General features: G+C 42.2%; 1 long non-coding RNA gene across 1 annotated transcript in view; it reads right to left on the reverse strand.

Moving 5' to 3' along the window:
• Positions 1 to 2,662: 2,662 nt before the first annotated feature.
• Positions 2,663 to 5,860, reverse strand: part of LOC132028019 (uncharacterized) — a 25,232-nt gene continuing 22,034 nt past the window's right edge. The window contains exons 3-4 of the long non-coding RNA XR_009407321.1: positions 3,782 to 3,915; positions 2,663 to 2,895 (exon numbers count right to left, since the gene is read on the reverse strand). This is a non-coding gene — a long non-coding RNA (uncharacterized LOC132028019). The remainder of the gene's footprint in view (positions 2,896 to 3,781; positions 3,916 to 5,860) is intronic.

Genomic DNA, 5,860 nt, shown 5'->3' on the forward strand with positions numbered 1-5,860 from the left:
TAAATCTCATAAATCCCCACTGACTGTTCCCATGTTAAGTAAACATTTCAAGCTTTGTATGACCAAATGAGGATTTTAAATTCAGAGCTTTCCTCTAGACTTTTCTTGCCCATTTTACCCTTCATAATTGGTCTCCCCATCTACCTAGTTGATCAAACAGGAACTGAGGTGTTGTTGATTTCTCTCATGCCCTCATTCCCCACATGCAGTCCATCAGCAAGTCTGTCCTGCCAGAAACACTCCAGAATGTGACCACTTCTCTCCATGGCCATGCCTATTTCTAGTCAAGCTATTATCATCTCTCAAGCAACAATTACTGCCACGTTCCAGTTGTTCTCTATGCTTCCATTTATATCCCCTTTGCAGTCAGGAGCCAAGATGATCTAAAAAGTAAATCTATAGGCGCTGTCATGGCACCTTTCCTGAGGACAACCTCCAGCCTGGTGGGGTTGGTTATATGTGAAAGTCCACATGAAAGGCTAACAATGTTGTACACAAAGATTCTTGATGTTCTTGAGCAGATTTCTGAAAATGCAGCCTATAGCACATATGCAGAACAGATTGCAAATGAGAAGCTGGGTCCACTGGTTAAAGTGGAACCAGATGTTAAGAAATTAGAAGACTAACTTCAGAGTGGCCAGCTAGCAGAGGTGATGCTTGAGGCTGCAAATGAAGTAAGTCTGGCAGGAAAAATGATACACTGGAAACCATGGGAGCCTTTAGCAGAAGAGCTTCTTGCCACCAGTGGAAATGACCAATGTAGTCATCATTAAATGACTAGTGTGTCGATGGGAAACCGATGTAATTAAATGTTGTGTTACAATAAATAAATAAATAAGACCATGTTGCTTTCCTCCTTAAAACCTTTTGGTGATTTTCCATTATATCTATCTATAGAGAGATATAATGATATATATATATATATATATATATATATATATATATATCTCAGTCTCTGACCTTGATAGGGTCTTTCTTTGTTCATGTCTCCAACTTCATGGGGCTGATGCTTCCCTACGTTGGCTTCCTTCCTGATCCACCAAGTACCAGGCTTGTTTAGTCCCAGATTGCTGCCTTTGCTCTACCCTCTGCGTAGATGGTTCATTTGTTCTTTTATTTATTTATTTATTTTGGTTCATTTGTTCTTGGTTCACATGCTGCCTCCTCAGTGCCTTCCCTGACCACCTTGTCAACACTAATCCCATCTTGTGCAGAGACTATCACATCATTCTGCTTTACTTTTTGGAAGAGTTGTCGCTCTTGTTATTTTATTCGTTCGTTTGCTAATCCCCCCATGTTTCTCTCAATTAGATGTATAAGTCCAGGAGACCTTCCATCTTCCTGTTGTATTCAACCTCGGATCTCCCCGTTAGTGTGTACCACAGTGCCTGGTACATACAGTGGCTCAGTAGATATTTATAGGATTGATAAGATAAATGTTATTTGCTTTGTTCATCTTTCCAGCCCTTCCTTCCTTCCTCCCTTTCTCTCTCTCTTTCTTTCTTTTATTTAAAAGATTTTATTTATTTATTTGACAGACAGAAAGAGAGATCACAAGTAGGCAGAGAACAGGCAGAGAGAGAGGGGGAAGCAGGCTCAGCCTGATACAGGGCTCGATCCCAGGACCCTGAGATCATGACTTGAGCAGAAGGTAGAGGCTTAACCCACTGAGCCACCAGGCGCCCCTTTCCAGCCATTTCTGTTGAATGCACATTTAAAAATAATTAAATGCATGCAGGACTGCATACATGACCTCAAGTAGATTTCAAACAAATGGACAGTACAGAGAATTTCTCTCTCTCTCTTTTTTTTTTTTTGTACAGAGAAATTTTTGAATGACATTATTATCTGCATGGGATTTGTTAATGTACAAATCTCTGAGGAAGAAGAGAGGACAAAACTGTTAACAAGTTGTCAAATAGTTTTGCACTGAAGCAGTGGGAGTTTGGAAAGAATAAACGCGATTCTTGTGTAGTTTTGAAGTCGTGGTTTTGGGGAAAGGGCAGGGATTGAAAACTACAAATGGCTAAATAACGGCTTTCGGGAACTTGTCATATAATTATTTTTTGTCGAATCACTCCTCGCTGTTGAGGCCAGTACTCACAGTGGATTTTCTTCTTTCAAACATTGCACTTGAAAGGGACAATGCTAAAGGAAAGTAGGGGCAGTGCTGAAAGAGCCCCCCTCCGGGGTCCCTGCGGAGCAAGATACTTTGTTATGACCTAAATAAGTTCAAGGAGAAAGTGCCAAACTCATACTGAGTGGAGAAAAGGTGTGATACACCCCTTTTCTAAAAGCTGGGGAGATGTGGAGAATAGAGAGAAAAGGGAAATATACTCACTGTTCTCTCAAAGGAAACAACGCCAGAGTAGAAATTTTCATCTTTGAAATTCTGGCGCCACCCAGTGGTGAATGAATCCTGCTTTAGCGTCATTTTCGTAACCCGTTGTCCTCAAACTTTCTGCTCTTTCTCAGAACCACACAGTGAGCTTGTACAAATACTCCTACAGATCCCAGAATTCTACAGGTTCAGTGGAAGGCTTGGGCATCAGAATTTCAAAAACGAGTTTCCCAGGTGATTCTGTACAATTTTTGGTTTTCTTTTCTTTATTAAAGATTTTATTTATTTGACACACAGAGAGAGATCACAAGTAGGCAGAGAGGCAGGCGAGAGAGAGAGAGAGGAGGAAGCAGGCTCCCTGCCGAGCAGAGAAGCTGATGAGGGGCTTGATCCCAAGGCCCTGGGATCATGACCTGAGCGGAAGGCAGAGGCTTTAACCCACTGAGCCACCCAGGGTCCCCTGGTTTGTTTGTTCGTTTGTTTGTTTTTTAAATAATCATTTGTCAAGTGGATCTCCATGGAGGTGTTTCTGGCCATCCTGCAGTAAGTTTGTCCTAGAAAGAACAACCTGGTCACAGATCAGTTTAATTGAGGTCACAGTGTCTGAAAGGAGAAGCTCCAGGAATTCATGGAGATCCAAGGTTTGCATGAGCACCTTAGAGGCCCAGGTGTTTCCCAGGAGACCTTTTATCTAAGACTTCCTGAAGCATCACAAGGAAATGGATCTTCACATATGACCACAGATACAGAACAGCACATGCAGCTGGCTCAGTGATTCACATGTGCTCTTAGATTTCAGCTGTGGCTGTCCTGGACCGTTCCATGCAGGATTCCACTCATTTTAAGAATCTAAGTTTCCCCTTCAAGTGCTTTACCTAATGCCTCAGGATTTCCTTGGGGGCTCTAGATGCTGTAAAGAACTTTCTAAGTTATGGAGTATGCTCAGCTTGGAAGCACAGGGTAGGTTAACACATCTGGGAGAAACTCGAGATCAGTGGGGAAGGGGCCAGTGGGTCTAGACTCCTGCCTCTTCTGCTTTGGGACAGGGCCTCATGAAGAGCTATGAAGGGGAGGCTCAGGACTTTATCCTGTAGGCAGAAGTATGCTGGAAAGGATGAGTGATGGCAGGGAGAATTTTAATTAGGATCTTCGATATTTTGGTGGTAACACGGAAGTGGGATTTGTTTGGTAAGTAAATGGGGGGGGGGGGGGGAGGCAGATACTAGGAGTGAAATATAGTCGCTCCAATTTGAAATAAATTGGCTCTAAGTTAGATGAGAAACCAAAGTAGAAATTTGAAATAGGAGACCTGATAGTGAAGCCCCAACTCTGTTAGCCTGTTTTGCTCACTGAATGGGTATGTTACCTCATGTAGTGGGCTCGGGGTGCCTCTCTCAACTTGTTGCTCTGTCACAAACCTCCCTCAATTTAGGGACTCACATGAGCAGTTTGTTGTTGTTCTTCATGAAGTTGGGCTGGGCTCAGCTGAGCATTTCTTCTGCTCTTCCCTGGGGCATTTGCACATAGTTGTTGTCTTCTGCAGGCTTCTTGGTCGGTGTCTCAGTCAGGGCTCTCTAGAGAAAGAGAACCAATAGGATATACTCAGTTACATGTGAGGAGATTTGGAGGAATTGGCTCAGGCAGTTACGGAGGCTGAAAGGTCCCACAGTCTGCCACCTGCAAGCCGGAGAGCCAGGGAAGCTGGTGGGATAACTCAGTCCATGTCCGAAGGCTGAGGACTAGGAGCTCCAGTGTCTGAGGGCAGGAGAAGATGGGTATCCCAGCTCAAAAAGGAAGAGATTTGCTCTCTCTTCCCCTTTTTTTCCCTACAGCTTGGATGCTGCCTGCTTGCATTTGCCTGCACTGGTGAGCTCAGATCTCTTCACTCAATCTACCAAATCACTTACATACCACGACATGTTTTACTAGCTATCCCGGTATCTGTGAGGCCGGTCAGGTTGACACAAAAAATTACCCATCACCATCAGCGACTGCAGCCCAGAGAGCTTGTCTTTGCTTTACATGCTGCCCTCCCCTCAGGGGCTTTCTCCTGTGGAGGCAGCAGATCCGGACATGACAAGACAGAGCTGAGAGTCACATTTGTCACATCTGCCTCATTGTGTTGGTCAAAGGAATCATAAGGTGCTCACTTGTGGGGAAGTAGACTCACTCTCCTCGTGGAAAGGCATAAAATAACTTAAGACCACTTTTAATTTACCACACAGTATATTTGAGTGGCCAATGAAATGAACTTTGGATGCCCTCTTATATCCAGATCTTGGTTTTAAAACCAGGAATAAAAACAAACAATCCAGAAATCTGATTATTCATATCGTGACCGATCACACCTACTATCTCTCTTCTGTGGTAAATACCCAACTTCCCTATTCCCGTTCCTGAAAAATAGTTTAAATCTGTGACAAGTTGAATTAACCTTCTCTAAATGGAAGGATTTAGGGAAAAGCTTAGATTAAAAAAAAAAATTTTCCCCCAGATTCACTGGAATCAATTAATCTGTTTTAAAAACTATAGTAGATGTACTTCAAATGAGTTGTATTTTAAACTAGCACAAGTTTTTTGTGTGTGTGAATTTGGGTTTTTTGTAAGGAAGAAGAAAAGGGTATTTTTATTTTCAAAATATGACACTGATATTTGTGAGATTATTTTGATAATTACCCTAAGAAGCATTTTCATAATGGAATAAAAATAATTTATGTTTTAAATGCATGTAATTTTATGAAGCACTAGTAAAAATTTCTGTATCTTAAATATTAGAATTAGCTGGTAGCAATAGTTTATTAATTTTATAAACTTCTATGGCATGGTAGCTCACCATAATGGAAATCCAAAAACTTAAAAGGAAACCTTTAATAACCTGTGTTTAAAAGAAGCAAAAACAGAGGGCACCTGACTGACTTTGTCAGTAGTGTGTGTGAATCTTGATCTCAGAGTTGTAGGTTCAAGCCCCACATTGGGTGTAGAGATTACTTAAAAATAAAAATATCTCGAGGGGTGCCTGGGCAGCTCAGTGGGTTAAGCCTCTGCCTTTGGCTCGGGTCATGATCTCAGGATCCTGGGATCAAGTCCCACATCGGGCTCTCTGCTCAGCAGGGAGCCTGCTTCCCCCCTCTCTCTGCCTGCTTGTGATCTCCCTCTCTCTCTCTCTGTCAAATAAATAAATAAAAATCTTTTTAAAAATCTTGAGTGGCACCTGAGTGGCTCAGTGGTTTAAGCCTCTGCGTTCAGCTCAGGTCGTGATCCCAGGGTCCTGGGATCGAACCCCGCATAGGACTCTCTGCTCAGCAGGGAGCCTGCTTCCCCCTCTCTCTCTGCCTGTCTCTTAGTTTACGTGTGATCTCTGTCAAATAAATAAATAAAATCTTAAAAAAATAAAATAAAATAAAATAAAATAATCTTGGGAAAAAAAAAAACCAAAAGGGCAGAAAATGTCTTTTTTTTTTTTAAGATTTTATTTATTTATTTGACAGACAGAGATCACAAGTAGGCAGAGAGGCAGGC

Source organism: Mustela nigripes, chromosome 12 (genome assembly GCF_022355385.1).
Source record: "Mustela nigripes isolate SB6536 chromosome 12, MUSNIG.SB6536, whole genome shotgun sequence".
NCBI classification, from domain to species: domain Eukaryota; kingdom Metazoa; phylum Chordata; class Mammalia; order Carnivora; family Mustelidae; genus Mustela; species Mustela nigripes.